Raw genomic sequence first — 7,855 nt, 5'->3', positions numbered from 1 at the left:
ATTTTCCATTAAACTTGCCAGAGGTTTATCTATGTTGCAGTTTAATCAAAGAACAAGATTATGGATCTAATTTTCAATTCTGTTCTGTTTTCTAATTCATCATCTTATACGCATTTCTTAAGTCCTTACTTCTGTGGTCATTTCATTTCTTATTTTTCTAACTCTTGAGTTAGTAGGTTCATTTATCTTTTACTCCTTCTCAGTTAATAATTGCAATATGTAAGATTATAAATTTTCTTTGGTCTACTATTCTGGCCATATGACATAAGGCACATAGATGTAAAGTTATCTCATTCTTATTTTCTAAATAGTTTATAGTTACAATTTTGATTTTTTTTTCCTATATCTCAGTAATTTCCTAGAAAAGTGTTTCCTACTGGGAAAAAAAACTAGCAACAACAAAAATCCCTGCAGCCCATTCATAATATAGACTTTTATAGATCCTGCCATATGAATGGAAAGACAAAAGCTCAAATGACAAATATGTGCTACCAATTACCTAATTTTGAATATGAAGATGCCATAAGTTACTTGTGACATGGAAAGAAGTAAAAATAAATTCATTGTTAAGTAACTTAAGGAGATTTCAATAAATAGATGGAAAACAGAACTTCCATCTCTGTTTTCTTGCTTCTCAACACACTATCTTAACTCTCTTTCTTTTTACAAAGCCCACATTTAGTGTCTGTTTTGATGTAGAATTTGTTTTTTCAGTACTGGGGACTGAACTCTGAGCCGCATGAATGCTAGGTAGGGGGGCTCTACCACTGAGCTACATACCCAGACCTTTTGAATTTTTAAAAAATATTTTTTGTAGTTGTAGATGGATACAATACTTTTATTTTATTTATTTATCTTTATTTGGTGCTGAAGATCAAACCCTGGGCCTCACATGTGCTAGGCTAGGGCTCTACCACTGAGCTATAACCCCAGCCCCAGTCCTTTTGAATTTTGAGACAGGGTTTCACTGAATTGCCCAGGCTGACCTTGAACTTGTGATCCTTCTGTCTCAGCCTCCAGAGTTGCTGGGATTACAAGAATGCACCTGGGGTGAAGTACAAATTTTAAGTATTAAATTTCCTGAGGATTTATATTTGTATAATTCACTTCATAAACTGTTTGTTTCAGCAATTTCACATGAGAGCCTAATAACTTATTAGTAACCATGGCAATCTTGACAAATGAGGCAGTTTCATTCTGAATATGCTATATTTACTTCTAAATGTTCTAGATAGCAGAAATTAAAAGTTTAGATTACCGTTGCCATGAACAACACAAAAGGTAACCCAGTATCCTGAGACAGGAAAAAGAAATTGATTTCTTTGTTTTTTATACTCCACAACACTATTGCAAAGCAGTTTCTAGGTACATAACTATTGATCTACTGCTCTGGGGTAAATAAAATATGAGATCACATGAAATAAGAACATTTGTGCTATTCTTTTGACTCACCTTTTAAAGTTCACCAGAGTTAAAAGCATGTGGGGATATGTAGGCTCCATTTACCTGTAATAAAACAAGAGGCAGGGAGGGCCAACGTCGCTTTTAAAGTTGACCCAAATTACTGTGTTTCATCATCACAAACAGCAATGATTTTAAGCTCTTTAGATCTCCAATTAGTAGTCAGATGCATGGGCTTTGAGAAACACACAAATGGACCAAATACAGTCTCTGCCATGTAGACACAATTTTGTAGGAGAAAAAATTAAATCATGTTGACATTAGATGTATGTACAAATATGAAAAAGATATTTTTGTCTATTGTGTGAAAATATTCTATATAAATGTAGTATTTTTCAGTCAGGGTGATTTTGTCCTCTGGAAGGCACTGGCAATGCCCAGAGACATTTCTGTCCATCACAAATAGCACTGAAGAGAGAACCAATGGGCATCAGATGAATGGAGACCAGGGATGCTGCTAAATTAACTTCAGAAACATCATTCAAGCCTGTATCTGCTAACTTTTTTTTTCTTGTTATAATTGGGTTAATGGAAATAACACATACAGGAAGGACAGAATATAAAAGAGAACCAAATTTGTGTGTGTGTGTGTGTGTGTGTGTGTGTGTGTGTGCAAAATTAAGCATACTATAAGAATGCAACATTATTTGTTATATATGATATAATTAAAAATGAGCTCAATTATCTGTTTATTAAGAAGGCTAACAAGAAAGAATGATTTCCTGATTATTGGAGCCCTGGACACATATGAACTGAGTAAATGCCAGCACATTGGAAACCCACCATCATAGAAAGAACTTCCTACCTTCCTATATTTCATTGTCCTTCTCCTGGTCATTTACACTGCTACTATTTCCACATTAAAATCTTCATTAGCACTTTAGTGTCAATGTAAGAGAATTCAAACTCCATGGTCTTAAGTTCTGAACCAACTTGGCTTTTCAGGTGCATGAACACTTAAATACCCTCCCTCATATCCCTGAGCTGTTCTCCCAGCTAGTCACTGCAAGTTGATCATGTTCTACTTCTGTTTTTGCTTGTTTGTTTCACAGGATTGATTTCCTCAGTTTGAATCCTGTGAGTTTCATTTATCTTTAAGCATATTAGCCATTATTTCAAGTCTATCTTATTATCATCTCCTTTGAGAAGCTTTTCTTTTGCCTTTCTTGTACAGTTTTATAACTGACTTGTCCAATCCACAAATTTTTTATTCTTCCAAATTCCCAGAGCATTTTGTTCACATTTGTATATGCATCTGTTGCCAATATGATTTACTTTTGTGTCCTACAAAAATTTAAGTTTCTAGATGGCAGAGATATTTAGTTCATTTTTGCATTTCTCATAGCCCGTGAATATTTCACAGACTAAGGAAACTGAATTGACTAATATGAACCATAAAGTGGAATTCTAATAAACTTGAGTCTATGAGAGTAAAATACAGTACCTTGAAATACTTTGGCCTTTATTTTTTTCATTCCTAGAGAGAAAAACAGTTTCTAGTATTTTTGATAAATAAGGAGTCCTGGGCTTTGGAATATTTTCATCTCTATCCCCCTACCTCATGCCATTTTTAAAATGAGAAAATCAACTACGATATTTGAAAAGCTCATCAAATTTTGTAGGTTAATCAACAGCCATATCCATTATGAACTTTGTCTTATTTTCCACAGGTTAACATTTTGTTTGTCAGAGAAAGTTAATCACTACTGCCTGCAAATAAAAATTAATTCAGACAAACTAGGTGAATGTAATTCTGCAAACTTCATATACCTAAGGTAGTAACTTAAAGGACAGTTGTTTAAACTGAATGTGTGAGTGTCTGTGTGACTAATCTTGACATGGAGACCAATATTTTATAATGAATCTCATGTAGTAAAAGCAAAATTTCACGAGCATTTTTCCTATGTTTCTGTTTCCACTGTTGCTCAGGTATGTTAAACAAAAATTATGTGACCTATTGTTTTGACTCAGGTCCTGCACTAGTCCCAAGAGCCCACACCAAACCAAAATGGAGTCAGTAATGTTAAATGCTGCAGGATCAAACTGAGACTTTAAGGAGGAAGATACATTGCCAAAACAGACCAGTTTTTCTTGAAAACAGGAAACCCCGCCTACTTAGGTCAACATATGTAAGAAGGAAGTCCTTCTGCTTTAACCTTATAAAAAAGTAAGCCAAAGGAATTTAATATTAATCAATCAGTATTTCTTCTCTTGTTATGTTTCCTTGTTTCTGACTTACAAAACATACTGTTCTCCTAATGCACACTGGGAGCTTTCATGATATTTTCTAGAAAAGAGGATGCCATGATTCATGAATCACTAATAAATGCAAATTAGATCTATAACTAAATCTGTAGTAATTTTGTCTCTGGATAGTTCTTGAGTTTTCTCCTGGTTTGGGCAAGTCATAATTTCTTTCTAGGCTAAAATTATTGCAGACATGCTCTATGGTATAGTATTATCCATCCTTAATATTCTATTTTACTGCCACCTGGAGGTCACCCAGTCACGTTTAATACTGTCTATAGGTACTTCCCTTGCCAACCTCTACAGAGGTGGAGGAAGGTCATCTGGCCATGTAACTTTTAGGCTGTATGTTCTTATTTTCATAACAGAATTTTAAACTGCTCTAATTCTGGGGCTGGGGCTATAGCTCAGTGACAGAGTGCTTGCCTAGCATGCGTGAGGCACTGGGTTCCATCCTCAGCACCAAATAAAAATAAATAAATAAAATAAAGGCATTCTGTCCATCTAAACTACAAAAAAAAAAAAAAAAATTAAACTGCTCTAATTCTGATTGATACAAAAGATACAGGAATTAATCTCTCAGAGTTTCCACTCCAGGGTTTTAGTGAGCAAAAATGACCTGATTTTCATTAAAAGCTTCATCATGAGAAATGTAGACTGCATAAAAGATGTGCACACAAAACTGCCATTACTGAAATCAGAGATGCTAGATATGCTATTGCTTACAGACACTTACCTATCCTGTGCCCACAAAGACCTTATTAATCTGTTACAAGACTTTGTCCTTCTGAGCATGGACTCAGCTACAAAACTTCCCAACTCACTTATTCAGCCAGCCAATCTGAATGGAAAAGATTTGACATGTGAGTGGAAACTGATTTGCCATCCAAAGGAAAAATGATCTAAATATCATCTAAATATCACCCTGAATTAAACCAGAACATTGGGGATTTGAGTACTTAGTTAAAATGGAAAGTTTACATGTTCATAAAATTAATTTAATGTATTATGTTTTGTGATCATGACAACAGTTTACATACAGAGGATCTTTGGGTAACTCCATAGGATACATATTTCTCACTTAACTAACAGCATGATAATAGTGAGGAATTGGCATGTCCCTCAGGACTAAAAAGCTTAAGAAAAATTGTGTTTCTCAAAAACAAAATCCCAACTGTTTTTTATGAACACCATAAAACCTTCAAATTTTTGTTATCCCCACCTTCTATATCCGAGGGTATGTAATTGACTGCTTTATTTATTCTTCCTCAATGAGTTACCCCTCTGGTTCTTTGAACTATTTCTCTATACAATGTTGTTTAAATTTTGGTAAATTGCTTCAAATAATTTGTAGCCAAAGGTGAATATAACTATGTTATAAAAATCAAGGCAGTAACAGAGTGTACTTGGTCCTATTTCATGTGAGTTTATTTTTTCAGGCAATAAATGATTGGCATTTGAAACATTTTCTATAAATGGGAGTTCTCAGGGTCAAGGTATACATAAGAAAAATATTTTGTTGAAAACTGCTGTTTACTCTGTGCTACTTTTAGCTCAGCATTGTTAATCCCCTCCCTACTATCTTCACAGCAGAAGTGGAAGGAAGGTGAACAGAGAAAGGAACTCATACTTCATATCTGATCATAAAATGTTGACTGCTGGATGTCAAAATAGGAAACAAGATCTTGACTGCTGCCATATGTTGAATTATATGTAGCCAATCTTACTACCACAGAGGGAAAAACTACAGCCCTCTACACAAGTTAAAAAGGGCATATTTTCAGTGAGGATTTATTGAGAAGTTGTGTAAGGGGTTGTCATAAGTACTTTGAAAGTGGTTTCCTTTGTTTTCTGCCCCCAAATACTGCTGCTAGTTCAATCAACAGACCAGCACTTACCAGATCCTTTACTACTAATCAATCCCCTTACTACACCATTTTTAACTTTCTCTTTATTTCCTGCCCTATCCAAACCCAAGTTGGGGGAACTTTTGCCTGTAAGCTCCTTGGGATATAGCTTATTTGTACTGGAATATAATACTGGATAAATCCTCTTGAATGGATGCATGAAAGGTGAATAGAAAATGTCCTTCCTGCAGGAACTTCTTCAGAAATTTCTGGGCAGAAAAAAAAAAATTAGAGCTGATAGTGACCTCCTCGCTTTTTTCTTGTAGACCCCAGAATAGTAAACAGAGGAAATACAAGAGTAATCTCTGAGAGGACAGCAAGCAGAATTTTAAGTGTGCTGGTGTCTCAACAGGCCCTAAACACCATGAAGGAACAAGGAGCAGAGGGAGAGTGTGCTCATGCCACACACACACACATCTGCCTAGTATTTCAAGGGTGCCGAGGGGTGGAAAGGACACAGTTTCAGATGGCTCCCTGGGGTGGGGTGGGGGGGGCTAGAGGACATGAAACCTAGCTGGAAGGAACAGGGTTTTATCACTGGTTTAACAGTTCTGCTTCCTACCTGGTTTCTGTTCATTAAGAGGTAGTATTTAAAATGCTGAGAAAAACGTGAACAAAGTCAATTTTTAGAGGAAGATCAGAGAATCGTGGGCTCATTTCACGCTATAAATGCCACCAGTGTCCAACCCTGGGCAGGACAATTTTCTAAAGAGACCTGCTTCCTTCTTGTAGCGGGACCTAGTCCTGGCGGGAGAGGTGTCACTACAATGGAACTCAAAGTGGATGGCCTGGGAACACAGTGACAAGCGAGGATTAAGGCATGCAAATACGCATGCGCGGGATGGGAGTGACTACTATGAGTCCAAGATTGCGGCGAGTAGCCTGGGAAGACTGCTAGGATTGGCCAGGACGGAGGAGTGTAGCAAGAGGTAAGGGATATGACAGGAAACCGGGGCCCTAGCCTTGTCAACGACGAAGGTAGGGGCCTGGGCACTGAGGAGCACAGGCCCCCAATTCCCAGAGGAAGAGCCGAAGCCCGGGCGAATCGCCGCCGCGAGACCTGAACGAGAATATGGCCTGTGGGGGCAAGGGAGGGGCTTCGGGTGGGCAAGATGGACGTGACCGGGTGGTCAGGAGGATGTAAAAGACCTTATGCTCAGTTACGTGGACTGGACGCGGTGTGGGGGCGTGGTCACGGATGGAGGTGGGCAACGGAGTAGCGCGAGGGAGGGTCGGGCACAGGACCGGAAGGAGGGGCCTGAGTAGGGGCCTGAAGTAGGTGGGACGCACGTATGTGCCCTGAGCTTGGGCAGAGTCCGGCCGTGGCCTTCCTCCTCTTGCACGTAATAAGAACAGTGGCCCCTACGGAAGACGGTGGCGTGGTCGCGGCGAGAGTCCGGTGGTTGGTATAGACGGTACCCACCCGTCTACACTAACAAGGAAAGGAGTCTAGAGCGGAGAGCATAGTGTTCATAGAGGCGGGGGTTGGAAGGACGGGGGCGTGGCTTGGCGAATGTCGTTTCCGGCTGAGGGGCGTGGTGAGGTGCGAGAGAGCGTAGCCAAGATGGCGGAGCGCATGAACCTCGGCCTCTTAGAGCGAAGGACAAAGTTCCGGTCCTTTAGGGTCGTGTGACAGTTCGTAGCGTGACCCACAATGGGGGCATGGTATGCCACAGAGTACAGGGACCACACGGTGTCTCCACACTCATGATCACCCTCCACGAATGGGCCCGGAGCCTAGGAACATGTTGGTCCAGCGTGTATGTTCAGGTTCTTGGAGGGGCTTCTCTTAAGAAGGGCGGGAGAGCGGCGGCGGGGATAGCTCCCTTTTCTTGTTAGCTCAGTTTCTCCCTTGTAAGGATCACCAGACACTCTTTCAGGAAGCCGCTCATTTAAACGTAGAGCAGTTGTCCCAGTGACTGGCAAATAAAGAAATTGCAGTTCCAGAAACCGCGACACACGGAGTTGGGATTTCTTGGATCTGCATTATTGAGTTTGTCCCCGACTGTGCCAGGGGCAAAGGACAGACTCACAGCTATCGCCAGTGTAGAGGATCACCAGCACAGTTGTGTCTTGTGGATAAATCTGAGCTTTCTGCACTCTTCAGTTCCTCCTCCTGCCCTTTTTCTCTCGAGTGGTACCCCAGAGCTGGAGGAGAATAATCTCCAAAATACAAATATTGGTGTCTGGGATTCTCCTTCAGCGTTAAGTGCTTCTGTCTAAGGCTGCTGCTAGCTGGT

General features: G+C 39.7%; 1 long non-coding RNA gene across 1 annotated transcript; it reads right to left on the bottom strand.

Annotated features, from left to right (window-relative positions):
* Positions 1-985: 985 nt before the first annotated feature.
* Positions 986-7,084, bottom strand: LOC143639801 (uncharacterized). Its single transcript, XR_013154799.1, has 3 exons — positions 6,906-7,084; positions 1,453-1,506; positions 986-1,045 (listed from the first exon to the last, which is right to left on the bottom strand). It is a non-coding gene; the product is annotated as an uncharacterized LOC143639801 (long non-coding RNA).
* Positions 7,085-7,855: the final 771 nt, after the last annotated feature.

Source organism: Callospermophilus lateralis, chromosome Y (genome assembly GCF_048772815.1).
Source record: "Callospermophilus lateralis isolate mCalLat2 chromosome Y, mCalLat2.hap1, whole genome shotgun sequence".
Taxonomy (NCBI): Eukaryota; Metazoa; Chordata; class Mammalia; order Rodentia; family Sciuridae; genus Callospermophilus; species Callospermophilus lateralis.
This window is presented reverse-complemented; position numbering and strand designations above follow the sequence as displayed.